This window comes from Balaenoptera physalus, assembly GCF_965194825.1.
Source record: "Balaenoptera physalus genome assembly, chromosome: 4".
Classification (NCBI taxonomy): domain Eukaryota; kingdom Metazoa; phylum Chordata; class Mammalia; order Artiodactyla; family Balaenopteridae; genus Balaenoptera; species Balaenoptera physalus.
In genome coordinates this window covers 124,701,722-124,719,949 of record NC_138891.1, presented here as the reverse complement: position 1 = coordinate 124,719,949, position 18,228 = coordinate 124,701,722, and the positions used below count along the sequence as shown (strand labels likewise).

At 33.4% G+C, this 18,228-nt stretch overlaps 1 pseudogene across 1 annotated transcript; it reads right to left on the bottom strand.

Moving 5' to 3' along the window:
• Positions 1 to 1,935: 1,935 nt before the first annotated feature.
• LOC309660116 (small nuclear ribonucleoprotein G pseudogene) lies at positions 1,936 to 17,876 on the bottom strand (annotated as a pseudogene). The gene has a single exon. The product of its transcript is annotated as a small nuclear ribonucleoprotein G pseudogene (transcript).
• Positions 17,877 to 18,228: the final 352 nt, after the last annotated feature.

The window sequence follows — 18,228 nt, the reverse complement described above, 5'->3', positions numbered from 1 at the left end:
CCAAATCTACAAATTTGCTATTCTTCGCTACTTCTTTCCTCCTCTTAACAGAAGATCAAAAGCTCCCCTTGTGCTCTTTCTCCCTTTTCAGGAATGGCTTTCATTAATTATGCCCTCCTGCTCTTGCACATCGAACCCTCCCTTCTATGGGATCATTCTATCAGCTTGTGGACAAGTGATACTGTCTCTCCTTATAAAGCAAACTAAAGTTGTCCTGACCCTATATCCAGCTCCTGTCAGTAAGTTTATTCCCTAGAACATGTAAACTTCCTCAGAGGGTGGTGTCCTGTGACTTCTCTACTTCACCAACTTGCTTCTACCTCTCAGTCAATTCCTATCGTGTTTGATATATAAATAGCCCCTGAAAAAGCTGTTCTTATTAACTTTTTCTGGCGTTCCAATTTCCTAAGTCTCATATGTGTTTTTCTCTTCTTATCTCACTTTACCTCCCACAGAATTCTACAGAGTTGATCAATCCTACTTTTTAAAAAAATTTGTAGTTAGTGTACAATGCTTTGTTAGTTGCAGGTGTACAGCAAAGTGATTCAGTTTATTTTATATATATGTATTCTTTTTCAGAATCTTTTCCATTATGGTTTATTATAAGATATTGAATATATTTCCCTGTGCTATACAGTAGGTCCTTGTTGTTTATCTATTTATATCTTCTAGTGTGTATCTGTTAATTCTGAATTCCTAATTTGTCCCTCCCCCCACCCCTGCTTTCCCCATTGGTAACTGTTAGATTGTTTTCTATGTCTGTGACTCTAGTTCTGTTCTGTTAAGTTCATGTGTACCACTTTCTTAGATTCCACATATAAGTGATAATGATATTTGTCTTTCTCTGACTTCACTTAATACGATAATCTCTAGTTCCATCCATGTTGCTGTGAATGGCATTATTTCATAACTCTTTAAAAATACATTTTTATTCATTTTTCCCCCTTTCACACTGCTACTTCTTCCCTCAACTCTGCCACCCCTTCTCAGAAGACTTTACTGGCCTCTCCTACTCTACCTGTCCTCTAAGTGGTAAAGTTCCTTAGGAATCAAGACTGGGCATTCTTTGCTTCAAATGCTAAAATCTCATGTTTCAAGTAGTCCCATCATTTCTGTGGTTCTCCATACAAATTAGAGGTTAATTCCCAAATTCCTGTCTTTTTCCCATGAATCTCATCTGTGAGTCCCAGATAAGTATATTTATTTGTGATTGTTATTTCCACATGGATGCACATTTTTCTGAGAAGAGAGTGGTGGCCTTGACTTCTGAAGATGTAGGTTTGGGGAAAGTTACTACCTGGAATGTATTCAATACTTGTCTCCATTCTTCACCTGCCTAATTCACTCAACTTTTAGGTCTCAGCTTTCTCCTCCTCCCATCAAGAAATGTAATTTGATTATTTGATTTCTGCCAGTATTCTGTGTGTTTCCTCCACAAGACATATGCCTTGTGTACATGCTCAAGCCCAGCATATGTCATGGGACAGATTAGGGTCTCAGTAAACACTCTTAAAATAAAGTTAATATTTTTTTACTGTAAACTCAATTCTAGTGCCCAGATGGGGAAACAATAGGAGGGGAATATTTAGCCATGTAAATAAAAGTATTATAAATCAGTGAAGAGAAAAATGCATCATGCTTCTTAATAAAGTGTTGCAACATACAAACTCAAAAACTTTTTCTCTACTATTTCACTGTTATTTACTTGATACACAGTAGTGTAAGTATGATTTAATATATATTTTGCACACTGTCACATTCAGAATTTCCTTTTCTATTTATTATTTTTAGTTTTAATATATTTTAAAATACTTTATTGTCAGGATGTATTCTGATTTTAAGAGATAAATACATTTTTAAAATTAAGTTCAATTTACACAAAATTGTCTTGTCTTTGGCTGTTATTCTGATAACTAAGAGAGCTTAGTAACTTAGTTACTTAAAAAGAGTAACATTTGACAAATAAGCCAAATGTTAACATTTTTAACATTTTAAAAGCATAAACAAAAGGCGGTTATCCTGTCTGGTTTAAAATATGTCACTTCTTTTTTATGAAAGTAGATTAGTGGCTGTTCTCATAGCATCACTGAAGAAAAGTTTCATGTTAACCATGACTAGCTCCAAATACAGTCCAAGTTGGTAGAATTAAAATATTTATGATTAATATCTAAAAGTTCAACCCCATTGAATTGTAAGTTCAGTATACGAAGAAAGTTCTTTAAAAATATGAAGAGATAACTTGCTCTATTTTATAAATATTCAGCACAATATAAGGAGAAATCACTACTTTAAAATATTCATTGTATTGTGTTTTTCATTATTTGTGGCGTGTACAGAGTAATAAAGATGAGAAATCCTTGGTCAAGGAGTGAGAAGAATTAGTTTTTGAGATTGACTTTGATTCTAACCAGTCATACAATCGAAGCCAAGCCACCTACTCATTTGATGGCTTAACATCCTCATCTGTAAAATGAAAGTGATGATGAAACTAATGATTACTGGCACAGTTGTCAGCTAAAATTCCTTATTAGGTGAAAATCACAAACTCACAGATTCAACAAGCTAAACAAATGCTAACAGAGACAAAACTAATCTAGACTGTCAGAAAACAGATCAGTGGTTGCCTAGAGCAAGGGGTGGGTGAGACATTGCCTGTAAATGCAGCAAGAGGGAATTTTCAAATCAATGAAAATAATCTGAAGTTTTATAGGAGTAATATTCATGCAAGTAAGTATATGTGTCAAAACTTAATGAACTGATTACTTAAAATAGCTGCATCTTATTACATATGTATTATACCTCAATAAAGTTGATTTTAAAAGGGGTGTGTGAATGGATCAGTAAGTAGTAATATGAAATATCCAAAATAATACTATACCAAGAATTTAATTAATGCACCTTCTTCATAGCTAAGGCTCGGTGATTTAGTATATTTCTCTAAATTCTCCTACTCAAAATGTATATACAGTTTAGAAACAAGTGAAGGCAGCTTTTAAGCCAGAATTATTACAGATACTGTCATTCTTTTTTCAATCCAAATTGTTCAATCTTTGATTTCACATGCCAAAAATATCTAGTGAATTTATTGCCCAGAACAGATTTTTCCCCATGTTGGCTTAGGACTCTTCTCAAAATTAGCAAATTCTGCTATACCATATTTCTTATAATCAAGTGGATGTTTAAAATATTTAACATAAGGATATATAATGTAGAATTATAAAGAACATATGCGTGTGGAAGTTAATAAAAGAACACATTAGTTAATTAAAGCCACCCTTTTAAGAATAGTGTGTGCTGAATAAGGTTCTACAAATCTAAGTTAAATAAGATTGCCCTAAGATTTCATTTCTTCAACACCTCCATGTCTGAGAGCAAAATCTAAGTTTTCCTGAACTTATAAGTCAAAGTGTTTGTGGTTGGGATTCTAGTGTAAGTGGAGGCAAGGTCTCAGATATTGTAGAAAAAATACAAAGACAGATAAGATATGAAATCAGGCTTTTAAAGAAAAAAAAGTAGAGAGCTATGAATTTAACAATCCATCTTCAAACATGTAACAAACAATGTACTGGATGAATGTAAGATAGTGTTTAGAAATATAAGGAAAAATGGGCAAACTATATCATATATATAATTGACCATTATTACTTGATTTTATAATCAATGATCAAAATATGCAGGAAATCATTTTTATCAAATTTTTTAAATGTTAATTTTAAAATAGATGTCACTTGCTGGCACTCCATCTACAGTTGACACTGAATCTGCCGTGATGTGACTAGTTGTTTATAGACAGTACTGTTTGAGATTCAAACTATAAACAGGACACTCCCTCATGCTCTCTTTCAGGTCATACATTCTGTGACTCTGTGATTTTCCTTGTGTATTACACTATACAGTGGTGACATGTTTATCAAAGTGCTTAGGTACAACAGTGATCTTTTCCATAAAAATACACAGATATAGATTAACTTGCCAAGGTCATACAGCAGGTTTATAACAGAACCAGGATTAAAACTCCCAGAGCTCCTCACCAGTTACAGCAATCTTATTGCAACATGCCTCTAAGTTTGTAGCCTAGATCTACAATAAAATTTATTTGAGCTCACACAAACTCAGAATGAAGGTGCCCCATGTCCATTTTAAACCTGAAAAGGGTATTTTTTTAAGTTGAAAAAGATCAGATGTGATGTTTTTAATTGAGTAAAATCCATTAAAACATTGAACTATAAACTGATTTTAGAAATTCTGATTTAAACTTTACAATGTGATTTAGAAAACTTGAGGATTTGCCTAAATATAAGAAAGTGTGATATGTTGTCTTAGTCTGTTCAGGTTGTTATAACAGAAATCATAGGTTGGGTGAATTATAAACAAAGGAAATTTATTTCTCACAGTTATGGAGGCTGGGAAGTTTAAGAACAAGGCACACAGTGTCTGGTGAGAGCCTGTTTCCTGGTTCATAGACTATGTTTGCACTGTGTCCTCACATGGCAGTAAAGATGCAAGAGCTCTCTGGGGTCTCTTTTATAAGGGCACTAATCCCATTCGTGTGTGCTGCACTCTCATGACTTCATCATTCCCAAATACCCACCTCAAAATACTACTGGGGATTATGTTTCAATATATGCATTTGAGGAGACATAAACATTCAGTCCATAACATAAGTGAAAATCAATATTTATTTTATATAAATAAGTACTTCCACATGACTTAGGCTGCACAAATATTAAAAATAAAAAGAACATATATTTGTAAGCTATTGAGGAATATATTTCATGTATAGGCAGTAGCAATTTAGCCCAACAGTGGAATGACTTGTATTGGAAATATAAGCTATACTCCATAGCCAATAGAGAGTTCAAATATGCAAATGGGCTAATTTGTTTTTTCCAGCAGTATTAAGAATTAGCTAGCAAGGCCAATTTTCAGGAATATTGGGAAAACAGGACATTATTGCAATTACCGAAATGAGGAATGCTGAGGACATATGTAGAATTTGCAACATTTGTAATAGAGGCAGTAAGTAGCTTGGAATTAATGTGACATATCAGAGATACAATAATATATCCTTTTAGCTGAGAAAAGAAGAATGTTGAAGAGGAGAAATGGCTAGGCAATGATATCAAGTTTTTTGTCTTGAACACCCTGGAAAATGATGACATGATGAGCCAAGTTGATGTCTCATTGGAAAATCAAGGATATTAAAAAATGAAAGGACAAACTTATTTAGAGATATGTTTAACTTTTAACAGGTTGAATTATAGTCTAGCAGGATAGTCACACTAATTTTTGGCAGGCAATTTGAAACATGAATTTATAGATTCAGAATAAATGCTGGAGCTGAAGTAGCAATCATCCATGCAGAGATTTTAAACAAATGTCTAGTAATGGGTTATATAACTAGAGCTGGAAATTATAAAGTGAAAAAGAGAGAGAGAAGAAGAAGAGGATAAAGGAGAAGAAGAAGAAGGATGAGGAGAAGGAAAAAGAGGAGGAGGAGGAGAAGAAGAAGAGGAAGAAAAAAAGATGGAGGAGGGCGAGGGAGAAGGAGAGAGGAGGGAGGAAGGAAGAAGATGACTGAACTATGAAGGAAAGCTATATTTATGGGATATTTCCCAAATGTTTAAGGAAGAAAAGTGTTATTGACATGTTTGTTTGGATATATAGATAGCAGAGGTATGTGATGACTGACAAAATTATTAACTCTTTCATTTTCCAAAAGTATAAAATACAGCATATTTTTGGTAATAACATCCCCAGTCAGATGCATACTGAATACATGCTGTACCCAAGTCAAGAAGTAAAGAAGATTAGGGGAAATGAATATTCACTATTTCTGGTGATTCCTTGCACGGGAAAGGCCCTCCCTTAACATAAAGATCTTATTTTCTTTCCAACCCTCATTTATTCCTCCCTTCGAAAGATGAAGTGCTCAGTCTGATTAGTTAATTTGTGACAAGGAATTGGGCATGTGCAGCTTGGTACCATTCCCAATGTGGTATCTGCCCACCTGCTTGTACCCCCATCCCTGTGCATGCAGATGTGACTGAGAAGTCCTTCCTTAGGGAATAAATGAACAATGTCCAACAACAATTAAAAATACACAGGATCCTGGAAAAAGTAAACTTAATTTAGGATATGGTAGAGGGAAATTCCTAGGATGATGACAGGAAAAATTCAAAGGACAACAGCTATGCAATTTTCCTACAGAGTCACAAGTCCAGTTTGGAATGAGAGGATGGAGGGTTCCAGAAAAGAAGTCTCAAAGGGACAAAAAAAAAATACATACATAACAGATTATCTGGTAGATTTGCTTGTTGCAAAATCAGTTTGAGGGGTATTTTACTAAGTTGTTGGATGTTATGTTGGAGGTTTTACAAAACAATTAGATTAGAACAAAAAAGCCCTGCAAATTTTAAAAATAAGAAGATTGCTAATTAATACTTGGGGAAAAAAAAGGCTGCAGGAAAACATATATGTGACTAAAATATACTACTTATCATTGAATAATATTTACATAGTCATAAGAGGTCTCCAATTGAAATATAATTTACCACAGATGTTTGCAATATATTAAAAGAATTTTGGAAAGAAACCCTGAGAGTGAGTGGGGGTAAATATATAAGCAATCATCATCTTTCATAGAAAATCAGTAGATATAAGTAAGAAAGCAAAAACATGAAGCATGCTATAGAGAAAATAGAGATAAGTACTAAAAAAAAAAAAAAACAACTGAAAGTGTTGAAAAGTGGGCTCAACAGATCAATCAATGGGTAAAGGAATTACATACAGAAGATGGCATTTTTTGTTATTTTTAATTCTCAGTTTTCTGTATTGTATTTTATATCATGTTCCTTTATCATTTTGATAAAGAAATTTTTAGACAACGCAACCTCTTTAGTTAACAGAGGTTGCATGCAATTGTCAACATTTTGAGTTATTTGAATCAAGTAGAGATAACATAACCATCTATAATAGGTACTAAAAAATAAAATAAAGATAATTGCCTGTAAAGAAATTTTTTTAAATAGATGTAAATTCTGAGAGTAAGTTAGATTCGTGACAAGTTTGCTCGTTTGTTAAGGACAGAAATACTTGATTCAGAGGAGGGGAAATACGGAAAGTACAATGGAGAAAGGAAGTAGTTTCTTGAACAATCATTCTGGGAGCTAGACTTATTTAAAAGAGAATATATGCAACCAACATTTTCGTAGGCAAGGGGATGATCATGAACAAGAAAAGTTGCACCTGAGTGATATTATCTTCATGAATCAGGCTAAAGGTAAAGGTGGGGAGGAGGAGAGTCTATGAGAAGAGGTGCTATTTAGGGTCAGTGGGGAGAGGAATGATGTTTTGCAATACCTACCGAAGAACAGAAGATAATCTCTGCCACAGGAACAGAACATTTATCTGATGTATTTAATTATATGTGGATTTTAGAAACTGACATCAGTTTAGTTTAAAATACAGCTTTCTTAGCAGCAAATATTTTTCAGTGCCAGCCATCATTTACTCATTCAACCCTGTCCCAGGGCCAGGTCCTCTAGCAGACTATTAGGATAAACCAATGGTGGTGGGTGCAGGCCAGATAATCTGGAAGCTCAATAAAACTAGATCACTTCTTTTTTTTTTAATTGCTTGCACTTCTATGCTCCCCCACCTGGGTCCTCTGTCCACAGCACAGACCTCAGACATGGCAGCCCAGGGCGCTATGAATAGGACACTGTAACCACCAATCCTCTAAAAGGATAGGCCCCAGGTCACTGCTGCTATATTTTATTGATCAAAGCAGCACTGTTTCAGTAACATAGAGGATTCGACTCCATCTCTCAGTGGGTGGTGTGGTACATGCACAAAGAGGGCAGGAATTTATGGAGGACCAATTTTTAAGATAAATCAATGTCGGTTGTGTTGAAATTTTTTTTTAGACTAGTTTGAAATTGCTCATAATTTTACAAATAAATGACTAAAAAGTGTACTTCTAAGGAACTTTGAGAAACTGTATGAGCAGGAATTGAGAATAGTCTGCAAATGATAACATGGTTCAAACTGAGAAAATTTTTATAAAATGATAAAAATGGGACTCGCAAAGAGGAATATTTGAATAGGACATTTGAAAGGATAATAAAAACAACCAGGACTAAAGAGAGAGACTCTTCTTGAACAGTTTCTGAAGTAGAAAGTACTAGAAGTTGAGAAAACAACCCATTGGTGAGCTGGTAAATGTTTAAAAACTGGCAGTCTGGGAAAAATAGAATCTTGATTTGTAGGATTTGCATATTTCTGTGTGTGTGTGTTATAGTCCCACCATGATTTATTTCCAGCTAGTAACCTGCTTGTAAAACTTTGCTGAAATTGAATAATAAACTCTTGAGGGCTAATAATAACCAGCACCAGCACACCACTGTAGTAAATCCAATGGTAGGTATTTGGGTTTATCGTATATATTGTTGAGGTATAAGAAGTTATATTATTGCATGTACAATATGTACATGAATATATTTCATCTTTTCAGTAAGTTTTTTAATCATTAAAAAACAAACTTCTGTACCTTTCATAAGTAACTAGGGGAATATTCTAAGAAATTTTGTAGAGAGAGACGTGGACTCTGTAGACCATAATAAAAATAATATCCACTTGCCCAGAGTCGACATAAGTATATTCACTTAACATAGTAAGTTTTAAACAACATTTACAAGAATTCCCATGAATTCGAGTTGTTTTAAATATTTTAATAATTATATAAAATAATGTGCTAAGTTGTAAATGAGTTATATAATATATTATGGCACTGCTTTGTGGAAAATTTATTCTCCTGAATACCTGAAAGATGCAAAACCTCTGGCAAGAATTGACTAATTAACTGAAATTCAAATATATGCAATCAACTGTGTTTGAGACATATAATATTTAATTGGTGAGAAAAAGCTAAATGCCAGCTCCATGGACAGTTTTCCAGAGCACAGAATATCACTCGAATTAATCTAGATTCCAACTTTTGGAGCCCTTGCAACAAGAAAAAAAAAAATAGTTAACCCCTAGTGGCTAAAATATAATTACCATTTATTATGTCATTAAGAGTAATTTTTTTCCTAAACACCTGTGTTGCACCTGTTTATGTTAAGAAACTGTATTTCCACTCTGAATACAACACAATCCAACCTTAGCAAAATAATACATGTCTCTATGTAACACCTTGCAACTCATTTGGTAAACTTCCTCAAAGTCGAACTTTTTGAACTTCCGTGATACCTCTTTCAGTTGGCAAACTATTTCCTCTATTTTTAATCAAGGTTCTTTGAACTATATGTGTCCTTGATTTTCAAGGTATCTACAGAAATACTTCTTTTTTTTTTGACTATTACAGAAATCTATGTAACAAAAAAGTTCAGTAAGAAAATGTACATGACCCAATTTTCATCATAGTAAAATGTGGAGAGGGGTCACGTGGAAGCAGTTGACTTCTCTGGTGAAGACAGCCATTGTTCATACTCCTTCCAAGGCTTCTAGCATGATGATACTATTTCCTTGTATTACCATCATTCCAGTATCGTTCTATTGCCCACTAGTTGCCATCTCCACACATTCATCTATCACAAGATTCATAAAGGGATCAAATCCCCTCAATATTCCTTGGACATGTCTGCCACCATTTAATTTTAATGATAACTTCTTGTCTATAAATTTATTCAAATCGAGAGGGTGAGCTTTGCTCATGATGTCTACTTGATGAGCTCAAATATGCCTCCAAAAGGAATTCTAGTTGTCCCTCACGTTCCAGCGGTTAGAGCAATTCTTTAATAAAAGTAGAAAAAAAAAAAGTTTTCTTTATCCCTGGCTGAGGTAATGGATACAAATAAAATGTGATATGTAGTTCTATTATAACTAAGAAAATGTGGTATATTAAATAACTTGTGTTCAGTTGTTACAGTAAGATATCAATTTCCATAAAATTACAGTGGAAATGCTTACACAATTAAAAATTGTCAGAAGCATCAGCTCTTACTTTTTCAGTCCAAACTGAAAGTCAGTATAAAAGAAATCACATTGGGTCTCCTCCTCGCTGCTACAAAATCCTATTAGAAAAATTAAGAAGTCCCAGTCTTAATAATTGTTTCCAATCTGCGTGTGTGTGTGTGTGTGTGTGTGTGTGTGTGTGTGTGTGTCTGCCTTCATATTGTTGACCTGAAATAAATAGATTGCTAGATATTTCTCCAACAAAGACAGGTCTATTCTCAGCAGAGAATTGTAATTCAGACTTTGCAACTTCTGCACAACAAGGGAAGGAGAACAATTTTATAAAGAAGAAAATGAAGTTGGGAGGGCTGCTGCAGAGTCCATGGCTTTACATCGACTGAGTCCTTGCCAGGGAAGAAGAGGAGTCTTTCTTCCTCCTGTTGGGCTCTGCTGTCTTAGGGTGTGAGAGCACTCCCTTTCGGGACTCCCAGCTCTATTTAATTGAGGTTTTTGTTTAATTTTTTACAATGTGCTAGCATATGCACTAGGGAACAGGATGATTGTGAATTTTATAGTCTGTATGTGTGTTCTAGGATAAAAAAACTAAATGTGAACAAGGGATAAGAAAATAATTTATGCATCTGGTTATCATTATTTGACAGGTGTAATGACATTGTTCTCTGTTCTCTCCACCTTCAATCCACTTCTTTTTACCACCTGAACTTTCATTGACAGGATACTCAGTAGAACTGCAGTAGTTTTCAAAAAATAGATGCCACTTTATTTGAAAAGAGATCATTGCATTTAGTGCTTCGTAAGCCAAGCCTGTCTTAAATATAGCTATTAACATACGTAGGGCAGAGCTTAGAGATTATTAAATGTATGGCTATGAAACAAAAAGTCTTTTCATAGATCAAGTATGAATATTGCATTACAGTAGAAATGTAAATCAAGTAGATGGGGCGATTCAGCCTAGACTTATTTTAGATTTAATGTTTTCATTCAACCAATCAAGCTTCTATTAATGAGTTATTTTGCTGACCATATATATATATATGTATATAATAACTAGATATTTTTCTTATACATCATTTTAATAAAAGTGTATGTTAAATATTTGGATTTTTCACCCATAAATATTGACCAAAACCAGATATATAAATCTATATCTATCTATTTGTACAATTTATTTTAGCATATATATACTAAAGTTATATTTTTATAATTTTTCCACTAAAAATTGGAGTATTTAAAACAAAGTGTTTTGGGAAATTAACCTGTGAGGGATTTGCAGAAATTCTTTAAAATATGTATATATCTATGTTTATCTACCTATTTGTTTATCTAATCTATCTACCAATATGAATAATGTGGTCCCATTTGCAACAAAAGGGTTATAAATAAGTACCAACAATTATTTTACTGGCTTGAGTTATTAAAATTAAATAAGACAGAATAATTTAGGTAAAAATCCCAAAATATAGAAAACTCAGAACCTTTTAAATTAAAATATTCCAAAGATGGAGAATAAGTGAATTTATACTCACCTTAACCCACTACATCTTTCAGATAATGGGTGTGTAACAGTTGTAGATTTTTTCAGCATTCCAGACTCACTTGGACCCTAAAATCATCCTGGAGACTGCTGGGGAAGGAGAGCAAGAGGAAGACAAGGACATAATTTAAAGAACATATTCATTAAGCATTTGAGTAAAAATAACTTCTGCAACAATAAGTATGGAAAAAACCCAGGTGCTTATCACAGCTTATTACTCATGACACGGAAACAAACTGAAACATTTAACACTAGAGCATAATAATCTTACCTAAATCTTCTGATCCATTACATAAAAATCAATGAAATAAATATGAAAGTGCATTTATGTTGACATTGTGTTCTTATGAGAAAAATGGTAATAATTCTCAACATTTTCTAAGTTTTTATAGAATCAAGCTTTTATTTTGTGCCTGTACTAGACACTAATATATGTTTTGTTAGACCTGGAGAATTTTTCTTATCATCATGATATTCCAATATGAAATTTCTTCATATAAACACATTTTAAGTCCTCAGAAGATTAGATATGATATTTAATGTCAAATGAAAGACAAACATACGAACTGTATAATTAAAATCAAACATGCATTTTTGCATTTGCTCTTCCTTAAAAATAATTGTTGTCACAATTAGTTCTAATTATCATGAAACATTTATAACATTTCTAAAAAAGTGTGATACAAACATTAACTTTCCTAAGTGCCCTGTGCCTCTGAGTCTGAACCACAAGATACACAGAAGGACTGAAAAGAAAGTAGTTATAATTTTAGCTAGGGTTATCTCTAGTGAAGGATTAGAGTTCTTTATTTTTAAGCATTTATAATTTCCAATTTTTCAAGTTGTTTCATTAGTAGGAATTTTTAGGTTTGTTTAAAAAATATAAATGTATTTGGAAATAAATAGATTCTGTGAGGAGTTGTATGACACAAAGACACATTTGCACTCTACTGAGGGAGTTTTGATTTAGAAAAGATAAATACATGTCTAAGGTCTCAAGACCAGGCAGTAGCAGTGTCAGAACTCCCATTACATTCTATAAAACTCCAAAGTCTCTGGTCTTCAATATTATCCTACACTGCCTATATATAAAGGCGTATCCTGTACTATTGAAGTTTCAAATGGACATTAAACCTTAATTTCACAGAGCAACATGAATGTGCAACCCATTAACAATATAGGATGTTAATAAGCTATCAATTTGTAAACAAATAGCTTTACAGTAACTGAGAATCACTAGCCACATCTTTGGAATATATAGATTTTTGGTTGAATGGCTAATAGATATTCAATAATAACAACAAAAAGAATCATGATTGTAATAACATAACCTACAAACATGAATTGTGTAATCAGTGTTCTTCCAACAGCTTTGAATAATTTATCTCAATTATTCCTCACATTAAACCACTACATTTCTATTATTTAGATGAAGACAGTGAGGTTTACAGAAGTTCTACAACTTGTCCAACGTCACAGAGCTATTTGGTTTTGCAGTGTCAAGTTTCAAAACCTACTGTGATCTCAGAACTTACTATTGTAATAAAGACTTATGATGTGAGGTTTGCTGACAGACAAAATTATAACAGGAAAAGCATTTCTGGAGTAAGAATTTGGAAAGCTTGTAATTTGTTCAATCCTTTATCTCTATCTCTGTATCTATCTTTTTTTATTTATATCTATATCATCTATATCTATTTCAATCTATCAACTATCTATCATCTATCTATATTGGGGCAGTGATAAAGTGGTACACAGTTTTGTTTCTTTTTTTAACAGAATGAGATCTCTTTTATCATTTTTCACAGTTGATACTGAAAGAACGTTTAACATTAAAAGTAAACAAAGTACTTTTTTTGCTATGTTGAAAGCTCTTAGAGAAAACAAAGCATGAAAGCAATGACTGCATTCCTTCTAATAAAGTAATTCTTAACTTTTTAAAAACTAAGCATCAAAGTAATCATCTATTTCTGGACATCGTTAACATTAATCTGACTTCTAGACAAGCTGTTTGGCAAATTTTACTTTAACTGACATTGACAGTGGAGTCTTATTGGAAAGTGTTAGCAAGCTTATATCCAAACACCTTCAGTATAAAGGAGAGGTTCTGGAAATGTGATGAGAATTTATTATAGTCTTCAGCATTTACTCAAAGAGATATACTGAACAATGAGACAGAAAGAAACAAGACCATCCATCACTTCCTCACAAAAGGACCTAAGTTCTTATGTCCATTAATACTGTTACATTCTGTCAGCAGTCAATGAGAAGACATCACTGAAAAATTCTCACAAAAGTGTTAAGTTATACATATGTCCAAAAAAAGGCATTTCCTGGATTCTGGTTGAACTTAGTCCAATACCATCTTACTTTTTACTGAGGAAATTCAACTTAAGTATTCATGGTTATTGTTATATAGTTATTTAACTGTATTCTCCCTGTGAGGTAAAGAAAGAATTAATGATTTCTTTTTTTTGTTTTACTTAAAGAGGTAGAGACTCTTTGAGTCTTTATTTCCTAGGCTCTGATATAATAAATACATTAGTGTCTGCCCTACCATGTTGAAGAGTAAAGTGGCTGGGACAAGTGGCAGTCATGCCATGGTGAGAAGAACATTTCCCACCAGGTGTGTGAGTCTATCATGGCACTTATCATTCTCTGTTGTAATTGTTTGCTTGACCAAATGCTGCTTTGTACAGCCAGACATTGTCCTTCCCATTGTGTGGAAAGCCACAAAAAGTAGCTGAAACACACAAACACCTGGACAGTTTTCCACCATATCCTTTAAAGTCTTAGTTGAGTGAGTCTGAATGCCAAGGTATGGCAGTTGCGCAATTTATAAAATTGTTTTGATTGCATGTAACAAGAATCTAAATATCTGCTCTGGGAATGAAGGGTAGCAGTGTGCAGTCCATGTCCTTGATCCCACTTTATCGCAGCTTATTCTGTACTTTAAGGTTTGTTACTTGCACTATCCTTTGTCATATAGCACTATCTGTAGTAAATGGCTCTCTCTGGGTTACAAGCCATGTAATCCTAACTGAAACTAAAATGCAAATTACATAAATAAATCTTAAATAAGTTTTCAAATGAGAGAAAAAATAATCCATGGGCCTTCTTACTTTCAAGTGTAGGTAGATCCAGGATGGTAACTAAGCCTCTTTGCCATCATTGGTCTCTCTTGTTAAATCTGCTTCTCTTTGCCTTGGAATCACCTACTATCCAGTGCTGTCTTGATATATCCGGACAAGGCTAGCACTGGATTTTATGCATATCATATTGTTATCTAGCGCTATCAGAGGAAAGGGAATTGTCTTTTTCGGTAGGTTCAGTGGGGAACTTGCGACGATTATGATTTACTAACAATTCCTATAAAGGAGTCATTTGTCCAAAACGTGGACCAAGAAAAACTAGCCTCCTCCAAAGCATATGAAATAGGGTTCAAACTGAAGGTATCTCTGTTATGGGACTAATAAGAAGAAATAGTGTGATATATGAGGTTATGGTACTTATGTTCACATTTGTGCTTATTGACATGAGTTATTGAGGTTGAGACATAATTTTAAAGTCATCATTGTTCTCATATTGGAAAGAATATGGTGCAATTGCACCAATGTCATTTCTGAAACAGCCACCTTCTCTCCTTACCCCTGACGACCGAGAGCACTAGAATCACCACACATTTCTGACTAGAAAAGTAATCATAGTTTAGATATGAATAATTAGTATTTTACAATGTAGAATGCATTCATTTTTAACTGAAATTTTGCTTTATCTTTGTTTCTAAATGCTTAATTAAGGTGTATATAAATGCCATTGCTAAAGAAAAACCATCTAGTTTAATTACCTGAAGTTTTAGTTGCCTAAAGCACAATGAATTACCTTTATGGATCATATATGAAAAAAAGCCCTAGGCATATTCTAACTTCCATACAAATGATGATAGGTAGAAATGCTCCTATTTTAAAATTTTGCTCAATAGTCGTCTATGACTAGAGACTGAAAGCCAGTGGAACTGACTCAGCATCCATCTTAGGAAAAGGCAGCTACGCTTGTCTGTGTGTCTGTGGTTTTCTAAATTATTTGGCCTAGTTCTTAACTTGTTTCAGCATTTCAGTACATTCTCAGTACCTTCCATGTATCTCTACTTCCTTAAAGAAACACTGATTTTAGAATTAATGAAATAAATGGAGCCTCAGACCAATGTTTCCTAATATGTTTTCTCTATATTTCAAAACATTAAAGTGTATTCAGATCAATGAAAAATGTATTAGAATGTGATGTTTCTAAAGAAATACTAAACAACACTGGCTGAAAGTAGTTTAAATGAGCTAAAACCAGCTTAAAATTATTTGTAAATTTCATGAATATCCTTCACGGTATAAAGAGAGAAAAAGACATAATGAGGTTAAATGACCATTTGTTTTTCACCTCCTCTGTAATTTTGAGAACTCCAGGTGAATATGTATTCATGTAAGACTGTTTTTGGAGGTATGATCATTTAAACTGTAGATTTCATCTTAAAAATTTTATTACATACCAAAGGGTAACAGGACGTGGCATTGAGGTTACAGCCAATGATATTTAACAAGATGTTGTTCTTAGTTTATTAACGTAAGAGGAGAAAGAATTGCATGGCCAGATATTATATTTAAAGATAGGTTATTGCTTCTCTGAAAGGATATATGTTTTGACTCAAGCCATTGGCAAAAGGAGGAAACATAGTGATACATGTGATGGGTGGTTGTAATGAATAAAACACACTTCTTCTGTAGGAGATTTTGATTGTTGGCCTACCAGGATTGTCAGTGTGAACGAAAAAGATATGTAGGGCTACAGGACAAAAGACTAGACTCCTTTCCTTTTTATTGTTTTAAATAGCAAAATATTTAATATTGGAAGAAAGAAGGATAACATTTTAAGACTATAATATGAACAATCAGTATAATTTTAAAATAAATATTAATAACACAAATCTACTACACTAACTGTGTAAATAGATCAATTAAGAGTGAGTTAGCAACTTCTTAGTTACAAATTATATGATAATGGTTGGTTTTTATCATAAATCAGCCAGGAATTTTATTTGCCCTTATATAGCCATACAACATCTGATAAGTACGCTTTGGGGTCCAGTTGGTCGTTAGTCTACACTTGAATTAAGGAGAGAGATGCTTTAGTTTCTTTCCAACTCTGATCTAAGAGGTAATAATTTTTCTAATCATAGTTACCATTACGCATACAAAGACATAATTAAACTTCAGTTGTATTCATTTTCCTACTTCCTTCATCCAGGAATTAAAAATCCTGAAATAAAAGATAAAAGACAAGACTTTGAGTGGTTTTGGAGGAATATAACAAGTAAAGTGGGAGATTTCCAAATTTTTAGGCCATTTAAAATTTTCAAATACTTAAGATCATTTTTTATTGTCCCTCCTACTCACATTATAAAGAAAAGGAAATTAAAGTAAGTCTGTATTAAACACAGTACATTTTCCAAAATGTAGTTCTTAAGAAAACAAAAAAGAGAGGGCAGGCAAACTATTAACAGATAAAGAATTTACATTCAAATACACATGTCAAATTATCAGAAAAATTAATTTATTCTAACCTCCTGTGACCTCTCTCTCCCCCAAGTCCTGCTGTACTTACACCATGCAAGATTATGCTTAGCATTCTATTTTACACCAAAATGATTTGCTTCCTAATATTAAAATATGCCTTAGTCTTATTTCCAAAACTATTTTAGTCTCTTAAAATAAGGACCATACCGTAAGAGACTTTTATGTTTGTAAGATCTTCATAAAAGTTTTGAACCTATGGTAGGTTCTGTATATTGTTTAGTCAAAACAGCTAATGAATAACTTGCCTTTTGAAGGTGAAATATTTATTTAATGAAAAGCTAAATTTTTCCTTAAAAATTGGAATACATTCTCCCTCTCTCTCTTTGTTTTTCTCTCTTCCCCTTTCTCATTCTCTTTCTCTACACACACACACACACACACACGCACACACACACAAAGATATCATATGCATGTTTGATAGCAAAATGCCTAATCCAGAGTGATACAGCCTTATATTGTGTTGTATATAACTGAGGTACTTTTCATAGAGGGAGTGTCAAACTTCAATTGGCATAGGTACCGAAGTTTAGTGCCAAAAGTTTATACATAAAAAAAATTTCCTTTTCGGATGCCCTTGAAAGATTGGTACTTTCTTGTCTCAGAGTTCCTTGTTGTTCCACTTTCCTCTCTAATGTTGTTTGTCTGCTTTTGCTTTATCTGTGGTGTTCTCATGTATTAACTACTCCAACATCAAACATACTCTCTTTCCAAAGCACAGAGAATTAACAGAATAATGGGGGTACAAATAGCATGTGGTCAATCATTCAGTATATCTGCAATCTTTTATTTTCTTATTCTTTCCAAAGCTGAGGGTGTGGCCCTGTTCCTCCTGGAAAACATGTAATATTGGCACAAGGATAAACTAACTGGAGGGTTCAACACAACGAAGAGTTCAAAAAAATGTAAACATATATGGTTACATGATTTGTGAAAATGGCAAAAGCAGTACCATGGAAAAAAGGCTGTCCTTTTCAACTGCACACAAGCATGCACACACTTGTGTGCACACACAGACACACAGACACACAAGCTCATAATTCCAGGTAACTTGCAGATCTAAATGTTTAAAGTAAAACAGTAAAGCTTTTAGTA